General features: G+C 38.5%; 1 pseudogene; it reads left to right on the top strand.

Annotated features, from left to right (window-relative positions):
* Window positions 1-10,770: 10,770 nt before the first annotated feature.
* On the top strand, window positions 10,771-11,172 carry LOC120597779 (histone H3.3C-like; annotated as a pseudogene).
* Window positions 11,173-14,036: the final 2,864 nt, after the last annotated feature.

The following is a 14,036-nucleotide window of genomic DNA, read 5'->3' as shown; positions in this document are numbered from 1 at the left end:
AAATAATAACCTTGGGTTAGGCAAGCATTTCTTAAATATGACACCAAAAGTATAAGCAACAAAAGAAAAAATAGATAAGTTGGACTTCATCAAAATTAAAAACTTTTGTACTTCTAAGAGCATATCGAGAGAATGAAAAGACAACTCACAGAGTGGAAGAAAATATTCGAAAGTCATGTATCTGATAAGGTCTAGTATCCAGAATATAGAACGCTCACAACTCAACAACAAAAAGATAAACAACTCAATTTAAAATGAGCAAAGGACTCGATAGGCAGTTTTCCAAAGAAGATATGCAAATGACCAAGAAGCACATGAAAAGGTGCTCAACATCACTAATCATAAGGGAAATGCAAGTCAAAACAACATAAGATACCACTTCATACCCACTAGGATGGCTAAAATTTTAAAGAAACTGAAAATATGTGAAGATGTAGAGATATTTAAACCAGATATTTCTGGCGGGAATGTAAAATGGTCTAGCTATTGTAGAAAACAATTTGGCAGTTTCTCAAAAAGTTAAACACAGAATTCCCACATGACCCAACAATTTCCCTTCTAGGTCTATAACCAAGAAAATTTAAAACATGTTCAAACAAAATTTTATACAAGAATGTCTTAGCAGCACTATTCACAATAGCCAAAGGTGGAAACAACCTAAATATCCAACAAAAGAATGGATAAACATGAGGACAGAAAGTAAGAGGTTACCAGGAGGGAAGGGATGAAAAGTGACTGCTTAATGGGCATGGAATCACTTTAGATTTGCTTATTCTAGACATTGCATATAAATGAGATCAAACAATATTTTCTCTTTTGTGACTGGTTTCTTTCACTTAGCATGTTTTCAAGATTCATCCATGTTGTAGCATGTACAGGTACTTCATTCTTTTTTATGGCTTAATATCCCATTGTATGGATACATCACATTTTATATACACATTCATGTACAAGTTTTTATTTGAACAACTCTATTCAGTTCTCTTAGGCATATATGTAGAAGTAGAATTGTTGGATCACTCGGTAATTCTATGCTTAACTTTTTATTTTCCACAGTGGATGCATCATTTTACTTTACCACCGGCAATAAATGAGGGTTCCAATTTTTCCATATCCTTGCCAACACTTATCCCCCATTCTTTTATTATAATCATCCGAATGGGTGTGAAGTAGTAGTATGTCACTCTAGTTTTGACCTGTATTTCCCTAGTGACTAATGATGCTGAACATCTTTTTGTGTGCTTATTGGCCATTTGTACATCTTCGTTGGAAAAATGTCTGTTTAAGTCCTTGGCCCATTTTTGGACTAAGATGTCTTTTTGTTGTTGAGTTGGGCTTTCTTTTTGGGGTGAAAATGTTCTAGAATTAGATAGTGGTGATAATTGCACAACGTTGTGAATATACTAAAAATTATTGAATTATACACTTTAAAATGGTTGAAAGAGTAAGTCTGATGTTATGTGAATTTTATCTCAAAAAATTTTAAAGAATAGTATACATAATGCACAGTAAACATTCAATTTTTAATAAAAATAAGAGTCACCACAGGACTCTGATCCACCTAGCCACAGTAATAAACCTCTCTCTTCCAATGCAATGTCTTCTCTCCCACTACACCCCTCCAACAACATCCTGTATTCCTTACCTCTTCCTTGGTTTTCTCTCTCAAACTCCTTTTTCTACATCTAAACTAAAGAGAATTGTCTTAATTTTTTTAATGGGGAGGAATAGATAATAAGCATAAAAAACAAGGGGAAGCTAGAACTGTGCCGGGTAACTGGGGAGGGTGTGTTGTCTGTCCAAAAGAATGGCCAAGGAAACAGACAAGGACTGTCACTGCTGTGGCAGCAGCCTCGCGTCTGGCATGAAGCCTCTCCCAGCTCCAGCCACTGAGCCTCTGTGTCCTCCCTCTCCTTCCCTTACTGGAATACTCTGAGTGGAAACCTGCTTAGCAACAATTGGCCTTTTCAGATGCTGCTGCTGAGTTGCCACTTCTTACTCTGGTCCTGGGACTTGAAACAGGAATGCCAGCTTCACATCTGCTCTCAGGTTCCCAAGCAAGCCTAAGGGTTTGCGTGCAGACACAGAAGCTCCAGACTTTCCTCATCCAGATCTGCAAGGTAGCCATTAAAATATTCAGGAGGGGCGATCTCACTGTGTGCAGGCACAGAGTTGAAGCAAACAGAAGCCCAGTTGTTGGTGGGGAGGGGATTGGTTGGGGATACCTCCTGGGTCAAGATGGCAAACAGCCCAGAGGGTGGGCTCTATCCCAAGTTCAGTGTACTCCTGGAGACCTGGATGCCAGGTGTCCTCTCCAAGCATATCTCAAGGATCAAAGTACTGTGCAGAATGTTTAGGAGTTCAGGACACTTCTGCGTGTTCCCCACACACAAACAGGTGAAGAGTGCAAGTTGTATATCTCTTTACTCCCCTGGTTTCCTCTCCACTACCACTCACCTCAGTGCCACATCCTGAGATAACCGATGTTGCCCATGCAAGAAAAGTGCTGGGGAAAGCGGGAAGTAAATAATTTCACATGCAGGGTTAAATCATTTAAACAAATTTTGTGATAAACTCAAGAATGTTTGGGCTGTTTCACAAGTATGCATTTTTTAAAACATAGACTGAGTATTCTGTGGAGGACCCATCAATAGATACTCGGGAAAAGTCCCACCAGAGAAACTTACATCTTTATTTACTTACTTATGATTCAATCCTTTGGAAAGAGCAAACAGAAGTGTGAACCAGAGAGAAGTCAGCCCAGACAGGCAAAACAAGATGCTCCAAGTCACCCAACAAACCAATATCTTTCTAGTGAAGAATCGATTAATCAGCAAGGATTTATGATTTGCCAACCATGTGCTCAGCCCCAGTGCTAGAAGCTCCAGTAGAGGCAACAAAGAAATAGGCCTGTGCTGAAAAAGCTTATTGTTTAATCAGGGAAATCAAATGAACACAGTGTATCGATTATTTATTGCTATGTAACAAACTACCCCCAAATTTAGTGGCTTCAAATAGCAACCATTTATTTAGCTCATTACTCTATGGATTAGTTGAATAATTCTGCTGATTAGACTGGGCCTGGCTGGTATTGACTAGACTCACTCAAAGAAGGTTAGCTAGGTTCTGGTTAGTTTAAGGAGGCCTCGACTGGGGCAACTTCTCTCTCTTTCATTATGGCCTTTTACCCTCCAGCAGGTTAGCCTGGGTTTGTTTTTGTATTGATGGGAGAATTCCAAGAGAGAACGGAAGTCTGCGAGGTCTCTTGAGGCCTCGGCTCAGAGCTAGCAACCATCACTCCAGCACATCCTATTGACCAAAGCAAATCACAAGTTTAGCCTATATTCAAGGGGTGGGGAAAGACTATATTTCTTTACAGGAGGAGATGTAAAGTCACTTTATAAGAGACAGATGTGGAAAGGAAAGAAAAATAGGGCTACTATCTGACAACACATAGGAAGCAACAAGCAGTAAATGGATAAAGGCCACTCTGTGCTGTGGGACATTGACCAGGTCCCAGGCCTAGGACCTGGACCAGGCTCCTTGTCAGACATCAAACTAGCAAACCACTCAAGTGCAATTGCACACCATTCTGATAACAGTGGTCTTATTGTTATTGGTCTAGGTGCTTTCATTGATTTACAATCCAGAAGCCCAAACCTGCCTAATAAGCCATCGTTTCCACCAAACATGGCCCACCTTTCAAGTGAGTACTCACTTGAAAAGGGTAGCCCTAGTCCCACATCCCAGACAAGATTACCATCCCAGCAGCTCACTGCTAAAGGTGACATCACCTCAGATGACATCATCCTAACCCAAGACCTTGAAGATGAGGATATCTTCACCCACTTCTCTAGAAACAACTTCACCTCAGGCACTAAAACCTTCACCCCAGTGATGCTTATGGACTGCATCTCCTAAGGCACAAATTAGAGAGAGGACATTTTAATTTCTTTTCCTTTGATGTTAGGAATTCTATTATATTTCTGAGCTTTCTGTCTGCTTAGACCATGATCTTGGTATGTTCCTTGACAAAACATACACCTCTACACTCCAATACCTAAAGAGAAATCTGGTAGAAGTTACTATTTCTGTGCCATTCTAAAAATTAATGGAGCTTTTTACTTTCAGCAGGAGGCACCTGCCTCACATCAATCAACCCCATGGCTCCCAGGGGGAGAGGATCACTCATTCCCCAGTGTCCTCTCCTACTACTGCCCTCCAACTTTCCACCACAACCTTCTGTCTTGTGTCTCTAAGCAAGACCATCACAGAAAACATGGCAGAGTGAGAGACGTCCTCAGATCTCTCCCCTTGAAACAACAATAAACCGAACATCTAAAACTGAACAAAAAACACCCAAACTGCACTCCAGCACCTCTGAGCATGGGATCTGTGCATAAGATCTACCACAGGTCAGAACCCTGGGTGTCAGGCGGTGGACTAGGACAAATAAAGAAACTTGCTCTTACAGCCACCAGGGCTCACTGCGGGAGGAGGGGGAAGGGTGAAGGTGTGGTGACTTCCTGCCTGGAAGTTCCATGACTTTTCTACACAGCCGGCAGCAGGGCTCAGTCATCAGGGCTGAAGGCAGAGAAGCAGGACGGGACTGCAGAGAAACAACAGTTGATTTCTACTGGCCTCGGTTGCAAAATCAAGGCTGAGCCGCACCCCCAACCCCCAACCCACAGGGCCCCTCCCCCCATACCCTCTGAGACCATTCACTGCAAAGCCCTAGGGAAATCTGAGCAAATGCTACCAAAACTGTTGCTAACACTGACAGAGACTGAAACAGAGTAGCGAATGTGATTAAAATCTACAAGGAAATAAAAGGCATTAGGCTTTATATAAAGCAGGGATCCAAGAGGCTTAGACACCACCTACTTGAAACCAAAAGAAAAGTGCCTTCTTTGCAGCAGGATAAAGAGAGACCTTTATATAATAAGTCTTCTTTCTGGAAAAACAACAGAATACACTTCCATTAATGCCCAGGTGGATAAATAGTCCATTAAACACCATGAACAACCAAGGTGACAAGACGTCTCAGAAAGAAAGAGAAAAATCTTCAGAAAATAAGCTTACAGACATAGAAATATGTGACCTTAAGTGACAGAGAATTCAGTATGGTACTTCTGAAAAAATTCAGTGAGTTCCAAAACGAGTCATATCAACAATTTCAGGAACTGAAAAAACAACAACGTGAGCAGAGCAAGGAGATTGAAATCCTCAAAAAGAACCAAATAGAACTTCTGGAGATAAAAAACACACTGCAAGAGTTGAAAAATGAAATAGCAAGCTTGGGAAATAGAGTCGACCAAATGGAGAAAAGGATCAGTGATATAGAAGACAGAAATCTAGTAATAAATCCAAAGGAAGAAGAGAGAAACCAAAGAATGAAAAATAATGAAAGAGAAATACAAGAACTAGCTGATACCATCAGGAGAGGAAACATAAGAATAATGGGCATTAGCGAAGGGACTAGAAAGCATTTTCAGACAAATAGTTGACGAGAATTTCTCAAATTTAAAGAATGAGCTGGAACTTCAAGAAGTCAACAGAACACCCAATTATCTCAACCCAAAAAGGCCTTCACCAAGACACATTGTACTAAAATGATCAAAAATCAATGACAAATCAGGGCAGCCAGGGTGAAGAAAACAGTAATGTTTAAAAAACTCATTAGATGATTGTCAGACTTCTCAGCACAAACCTTACAAGCCAGAAGTGGTGGAATCAAATATTCAAACTATTAAGTGAAAGTAACTACCAGCCTAGAATAATGTATCTGGCTAAACTCTCCTTTAGATGTGGAGAAGAAATTAAGAACTTTTCAGACATAAAAAATTGAGAGAATTCTCCACTATGAGGCCTGCACTACAGGAAATTCTGAAAGGGGTCAGCTCACCTAAAACAAAATAACAAAAACAAAAAAGACCATCACAACCACTCTTCCCCCTGTTTGCACACAATACTATTAATCTTTATCTATACTTTTCTAACTTATCAGTTCATATCCTCCAACAACATAACCTCCAGATCTGCCACCTTGAACTGAGCATATTTCTAACACGTTTAATAATTCCAACAAGATATTGTTAGAGACTCTAAAAATTTCAGATCTATTTTCTTGGCTAATGCCATATCAATGGGAAACTTAGTTATGTCCAGCCTGTAAGAAATCCTTATACTGCTACTTGTGTTTTTCCCTTGTTACTCTCATATTAAAATATTTTCTAGGTTACTTAGGGCAACTCATGCCCTACTCTCTAAATGTCTCCATGATCATCACTCCAAATTGTCCTTAAAATGCTGCCTCTGTTTTCTTAGATTCTGTATTTATTTGACATCTATTGGCCAATTACATTAACTATATTTTCTTATTTTCTGTATTCTTTTTTAAATTAAAATTATTGGGGCGACATTGGTTAACAAAATCAAATATATTTCAAGTGTACAATTCAACAATACATCATATGTATATTGCATTGTGTGTTCACCACCCAAAGTTAAATTTCCTCCCGTTGCCAATGGGCTTGGGCCTAAGCATACCTTTCCTACACAAACCAACCAATCCAGAGTCTATACCCCACAAGCATCTCCTTATCTAACTCCTTTTACCACTTCCTCCCTCTTCCCTTCCCCCTACCCTCTTGTAACCACTAATTCACTGTCCATGTTCACAACTCTCTGTTTGTTTCCACGTTTGTTGTTCTTAGTTTTATATCCCACATAGGAGTAAAATCATACAGTTCTCAACTTTTTCCATCTGACTTATTTCACTTAGCATGATTATTTCAAGATCCATCCATGTTGTCACAAATGGCAGTATTTCGTCTTTTCTTATGACTGAGTAATATTCCATTGTATATATGCACCACAGCTTCTTTAGCCAATCACCTATCATAGAACACTTTGGTTGTTTCCATGTCCTGGGCACCACAAATAATGCTTCTATGAACATCAGGGTGCATATATCTTTGCAGATAATTGTTTTCAGGTTTTATGGGTAAATATCAAAAAGAAATTTCTGGGTCATATGGTAATTCTATTCTCAGTTTTTTGTATTTTCTGTATTCTTGATGCTCAGTCATTTTATGAGCCTTACAGACCCTAGGAAAGATTGCCTCTCCCAGGGCTAGTCAATTCTTACAGAGAGCAATGGGCTTGGGCCTAAGCATACCTTTCCTACACAAACCAACCAATCCAGAGTCTATACCCCACAACCATCTCCTTATCTAACTCACATACCAAGCAAATATTTCTCCTTCCCTAAAGCACCCCAGGATCAAGTATAAGGTAACTAGAGACACCCTGTGCCCAGAGCCTGTGGGAATTATTCAAACTAGCCAGTCCTTCTTTGCCTTCCCCCAAATCAAAATAAAGGCTCTGGCCTAGGCTTTTCTCTTGCTCCTGTCTTCTGCCACCTGACCAAAACTTGGCACATCCCCTGTGGGCCTGCATGCCATGCAGTGACCCCCACTCTGGGAACCATAAATATAACAAACTTCTTTCTTCCAAGTTTCATTCTTGTTTCCTTCTGTGGTATCACCAATTTTACCATACCATATTCAGCATACATTCTTAGGATAGGTAGGAAGTACTACCTCATCTTATAGTTGAGAAAACATGTACTAATGGAACTTAAATCACTTATTGAAGATTAGACAGTAAGAGGAGGAGCTTAAGTTTGAACTGTTAATAAGATAACAAGACCAATGGAAAGACAAAACTAAATGTATTAAACTTCCCAATCAATAATCCATTTACTCACAAAAGATGGAGAGAATAAAATAGGTATCATATAGTTAAAAAAAAAAACTGAATGTATTAAATTTGCCAAGCAAGAGAGTCCTGTGTTCATTGAGCAACAGTCTCTCCCAGCAATGTTTGACCAGGTCTGATAGACTTTACACTGAATAAATGCAGGAGATTTTGATGGGCTCTAACAGAAGAAGGGAAAAATTCTGAATGGCCCTACAGATATGGGAGAAAATTCTGATTTGCTCTTTGACCCGAGGTGAGCAACTACAGCATTCTACAAGGGTGGTTCATTCTGGCCTCCTACTCCATTATGTGAGATTTTTCTTTAAATTAAAAAAAAAAAATTATTGTGGTAAAGCACATATAACATATAATTTACTACTAGTGACATTTAGTACATTCACACTGTTGTGCAACCATCACCACAATCTAATTCCAGAACATTTCATTATCCCAAAAGGAAACTCCATCCCCATCCCCATTCCTCCCTCTCCACCAGCTCCTGTCAATCATTATCTGCTTTTTGTCTCAATGGATTTGCTGACTCTGAATATTTCATATAAATGGGCTCATACAATAAGTGGTCTTTTGTGTCCAGCTTCTTTTACTTAGAATAATGTTTTAAATGTTCATACAATGTTGTAGCATGTATCAGTACTTCACCTTTTTCTATGGCCAAATAATACTCCATTGTTACCACATTTTGTTTATCCATTCATCAGATGATGAATATTTAGGCTGTTTCCACCTTTTGGCTATTATAAATAATGCTTCTGTGAACATCCATGTGCAGATCTAGGAATGCAATTACTAAGTCGTATAGTAATTTTATGTTTAACTTGAGGAAACAACAAGCTGTTTTCCACAGTGATTACACCATTTTATATTACCATTAGCAATGTACGAGGGCTCCAATTTCTCTACATCCTTCCAATACTTGTTTTTTCCTTTTTAAAATTATTATTATTTCAATGAGTATGAAGTGATATTTCATTGTTATTTTGATTTGCATTTCTTGAATGGCTAATGATGTTGAGCATCTTTTTATGTCTTTTTTGGCCATTTGCATATTGTCTTTGGAGAAACATCCATTCAAGTCTTTTGCTAATTTATTAATAGGGTTGTTTGTCTTTTTTGTTGTTAAGTATGAGAGTTGTTTATATAGTCTAGATACTTGTCTCTTATCAGATATGTGGTTTTCAAGTCTTTTTTTCATTCCATGTGTTGTCTTTTCATTCTCTTGATAGTGTTCTTTGATGAACAGTGTTTTAAATTTTGATGAAGTCAAAATTTTTTTTATTGTTGCTATGTTTCTGGTGTCGTATCTAAGAAAATGTTGCTAAAAATTTGTTTCTGTGTTTTCTTCTAAGAGTTTTATGGTTTTAGTCTTGATATTTAGGTCTTTGATCTAGTTTGAGTTAATTTTTGTATATGGTGTGAGGTAAGAGTCTCACTTCTTTTGCATCTGGATACCAAGTACTATTTATTGAAGAGACTATTCTTTCCCCATTGATTGGTCTTGGCACCATTGTTGAAAATCAATTGACAGTAGATATGTGAATTTATTTCTGGACTCTAGGTTATATTCAATTGACCTAAATGTCTGTCCTTATTCCAGTGCCACACTGTTTTGATTATTGTAGCTGTAGCTGCAGTAATTGTTGAAATCCAGTGGTGTGATTCTTCCAACTTTATTCTTCTTTTTCCCTGATGTGATTTTAAACAGCAAAGTTTCTCGGGGTATTATGATTCAAAGGAACAACATTTTTCAGCACTATCCTTGAGGCTGATGTAATTTCAATGAACATGATTCCTACCTAATATTATGCCCTTGATTCTCATTATCAGGAGCAACACCTTGTTTGTCCTTTTTAAAACCTCCCTGTTGATCCCTTGATCTTTTTTAATCTAAATAAGAAAAGACCATGAAATTCCGATTCATGTCCCTATATCTTCACAGCTGTGTGTATTCCTTCTCTGTGTCCAGCTGATCATCAAGAGTTTAAATTGAGTTGATAACATAATTGATCCATTTTCCTTCTCTGCAATGTCGTGTGATGAACCAGTTTTCATAATAGTGGCTGCACAGTAGCTTTTAAGACTCTTGAGGTCTAGCATCTGATGTAAAGATGCCAACTAATACTATAAGGAGGGTTTGAAAAGCACCTCTAAACCATAATTCAAGGTTTCCCAAGACCTAGCCATGAGAATTGATTCCAAAAGGGTAATTTTGAAAGCCAAGTAGGACATTTTTATATTTTGTGTGAAGACCTTTCTAATTGAGCAGAAGAATTTATCTAAATATACAAGAAGAGGTATTTGCTAATGAACAGACACCACCTTATTCAGCCAACAAGTAGCTCAGTCTAATTCTATAATTTAATGTCATGACTTCCATACGAAGAAAAATATTTTGTATTTAATGTTCAAATGCAGGTGTACCAAACCACGGACCAAATACTCAAGAAATGTTCGGAAGTAATTTTTTGGACTCCCCTTAGATAATCTGCACTTGAACAGGCATATCAATGAGAGCAGATTAAGTCATTTATCAGAGAGTGAAAAAGTATTAAAATCCAAGAATGGCATAAAAACCATTACTATGTATCAGGCTCCTCACTCCCTTTAAGGTCCCCAATGTGTAGCAATATTCCTTAGGCATAAACATACAAAGCACAATTTGCAATTTTGTTAAATTTCTCTTCCTTGGATGTCTGGGAACCATTATAACAAAATATGTCTAAAGTGACATAACTATATATAGTGACAAGAGTGTAGTTAGTCCTGCCAGCACAAATAAATTTTCTTTAATCAATTAGTTGAGTGTAAAGTGTTGTTCGTTATGTCATGTGATGTGGCACAATTGGCAAGATTTTATATTACATGGCTTTACAAAACCCTAGCATTTTGTGTTCGCCGTGCCACCATTGCTCTCCAGCGCCATCGCCGCCTCCAGCTCACGAAGCTCCAGCTGAAGGAGAACGCCGGTAGTTAAGGAGGTCTCTATACATGGCTCTTACAGAGCAGACTGCCCGCAAATGAACCGGTGGTAAAGCCCAGGAAGCAACTGGCTGCAAAAGCGGCTCGCAAGAGTACGCCTTCTACTGAAGGGGTGAAGAGACATCGTCGTTACAGGCCTGGTACTGTGTGTAGCATTTCTTGAAATTAGACGTTATCAATTCCGATTCTCAAACTTTCCTTCCAGCATCTGGTGCAAGAAATTGCTCAGGACTTCAGAACAGATCTGCACTTCCAGAATGCAACTATTGGTGCTTTGCAGGAGTCAAGTGAGGCCTATCTGGCTGGCCATTTTGAAGACACCAACCTGTGTACTATCCATGCCAAACGTATAACACAATTATGCCAAAAGACATCCAGCTAGCACGCCACATACATGGAGAACATGCTTAAGAATCCACTATGATGGAAAATATTTCATCCCTTAAAAAAAATTCTCCTCTTCCTATTATTGGTAGTTCTGAACATTAGATATTTTTTCCCATGGGGTCAAAAGATACCTAAGTATATAATTGCAAGTGGAAAAATAGGGGACAGAAATCAGGTGTTGGCAGTTTTTCCATTTTCATTTGTGTGTGAATTTTTAATGTAAATGAGGGACATAAAGCATTAATAAAAGTCAAAATGTTTCAGTGAACAAGTTTCAGCAGTTCAACTTTATAACAATTATAAATAAACTTGTTAAATTATTCTGAACAATGCCAACATTTGGATTTTTTGTAAACAAGTAAATTTCTTATTGATGGCAAAATAATAATAATAATAAAATTTTTAAAAACCCTATCAACCTTTGTAACAGGTATTTGTGTCATATTTACATGAGTTATCTCAACACAAGCCATGTATTTAAAATACTTTTTGAACTATTATAGCTAACCAGTTTTGTTTTTCTCAATATAATCAGCCCATGATGTACTTTTTTCTACATTAAAGTTATTAATTGAGGACCAATCTGAAACAGAAATTAATTTTCATGAATGAGCCTTATCATAATTGCAGTTGGTGGCATCCTTAGTAAAATAATTTAATAGAAGAGATTTCACCAGTATTTTTGGAGACAAAAAATAAATTCAACAGCAAGTTAAATTTTCTGAGGTAGCTACTGAATCTAAAAAATGAAGGACCTCTATATAGAGTAAGTCTGAGAATTAGGAGGGTCAGAAATTTTTTCTTGAATTTGAGCTGTCTACTTCTGTGAAGTCCCTGCCTCTGGATTAACAAGGTCCTGGAGATCCTGACTTTGTCACTGAGTATAGTCTGGCAACTGTCTGTAATGGTTATTGAGACTTTCTTGATGTTCCTTCTAAGAGATTCAGTTTCTAATCTATGACTCGTAGCAGGGATCTTTAGTAAAGTGTAAGGAAACAAAACAGCAACTTCTTGAGCCTGATAAAACCAAATGGCTCTGGTTAATTTGTTTTGATAATCAATAATACTAGACTTAGGAAAGTGGAATCTTCTGTTGAGAATAATACACATCAATCTATAAAGCTTTAGTCAGTTATTTATACCATAAAGTGTTTTTATGATTGTTCTCAAATGAAAGGAGTATTTAAACATAGATACAAAAATTGTTCATCATTCTGTGTGTAGTTTATTATTTTGGTTGTTGCAGGTGAACAGACAATGCCTATTATAAAACAAAAAAGTACATATTCCCTGAAGCATATTAATATCAAAACTGAATTTCTCTTTAGATATGTCAGATTTGATTTATTTTCATCTCGGTTTGGAAAACAAGACTTTTCTTAATGATTTAAGTTAAATAAAACCTGGTAAGTGAGAGGGAACCAAAAAGGTGTAGATGATAGAGGCTCTGTTCATCCCTCTGGTGACCAAATCAAAGTTGTGACGAAAATAAGGAGCAGCAGCAATGAAAAATCGCCTGGGATCTTGCTGAACAAGCCATACAATTAGGAAGAAATCCAAGAAAGCACCCTGCAACAGCAGAAGGTAGGACGGGGCAAGGATGTGGGGCTGCCCCTTCCTGAGCTACTGAGTGAACTGGAGGCTGCAGCAGCGGCAGCAGCCGATGCCTCTGAAAGGGGCCGTGTCCACGAGCAGATTTTTGCAGTGATGGACCTGCTCTCTCTGAGCAGCAGTGCCGATTTGGCTGTTCACAGGGGGCACCAGGGACTTACAAGGAGATACTGTCGGAGTGAAGGCCTATGCAAGATTCGCTCTGTACAGAAGTACCGGCGGTATTCATTGTTCCCTGTTGAGCCCTCCCCTCCACCAGAGCACTGACATAGAGACATCATCAAACTGGATAATAGAGGTCGTTCCGCCCAAAGGTGGAAACTCACCTCCCCCAACTGAAACCTCACCTCCCCCAACTCATGGCCCCCACCCAAGCCACATCCAGGTATATCCTCAGCAAGTCAGGTGCTCCTTGCTTAGCAGTGCCTAGACTCACACTGGAGGCAGCTGGCCTTGGTTTTTGATGTGGCCTTTTGAGGCAACTATAAGCACAGTATCTGTGGATTGCTTGCTGGATCTTAATAGGTGGCTCCGGAGGAGCAGAGGCTTGAGCTAAATTTGGCCTGTAGCTGAACCCCTCTCAGGACTGTGCCACTGGACACCTACTTCACAAATCCACACCAATAAGACCGGAAGACTTAGAAACTTCGCTTGATACATAGAAACAGACACAGAAAGGCAGCCAAAATGAGAAGACAAAGAAACAGAAACCATATGAGAGAACAAAACAGAGATCCAGATATAATAGAGTTAAGCAATCTAACAGATGCAGTGTTCAAAACATTGGTTATAAAGATGCTCAATGAACTTTTGGTTAAATTCAGTGAGAACTTCAACAAAGAGATAAAAAACATAAAGATGGGAATGGAAATTTTAAAAGGGAAACAGTCTGAAATGAAGAACACATTATCTGAGATGAGAAGTATATTAAATGGAATAAACAAAGGAATAAACAGAGTGAATAAAAAAGAGGATCAAATGCCCTATCTAGAGGATGGGAAAGCCAAAGACACTCAATCAGAATGGCAAGAAATAAGATGCCAAGACTATAAAAATAATTTAAGGAGCATATGGGACACTATTAAGGGTCCAAATATCTGTCTGATTGGCGTAACTGAAGAAAATCAAGATGTTGAACAACTGTTTGAAGAAATGATGGAAAACTTCCCTCACTTGGTGAAGGAAATGAACATAAAACCCCAGGAAGCTCAGAGAATTCCCAAAATCAGGGATCCAAAGAGGCCCACACCAAGACACATCATAATTAAAATGCCAGA

Source organism: Pteropus medius, unplaced genomic scaffold, assembly GCF_902729225.1.
Source record: "Pteropus medius unplaced genomic scaffold, Ma_sr-lr_union100, whole genome shotgun sequence".
Classification (NCBI taxonomy): domain Eukaryota; kingdom Metazoa; phylum Chordata; class Mammalia; order Chiroptera; family Pteropodidae; genus Pteropus; species Pteropus medius.
Note: the sequence above shows the minus strand (reverse complement) of the source record. Positions and strands in the feature narration are given on the sequence as shown.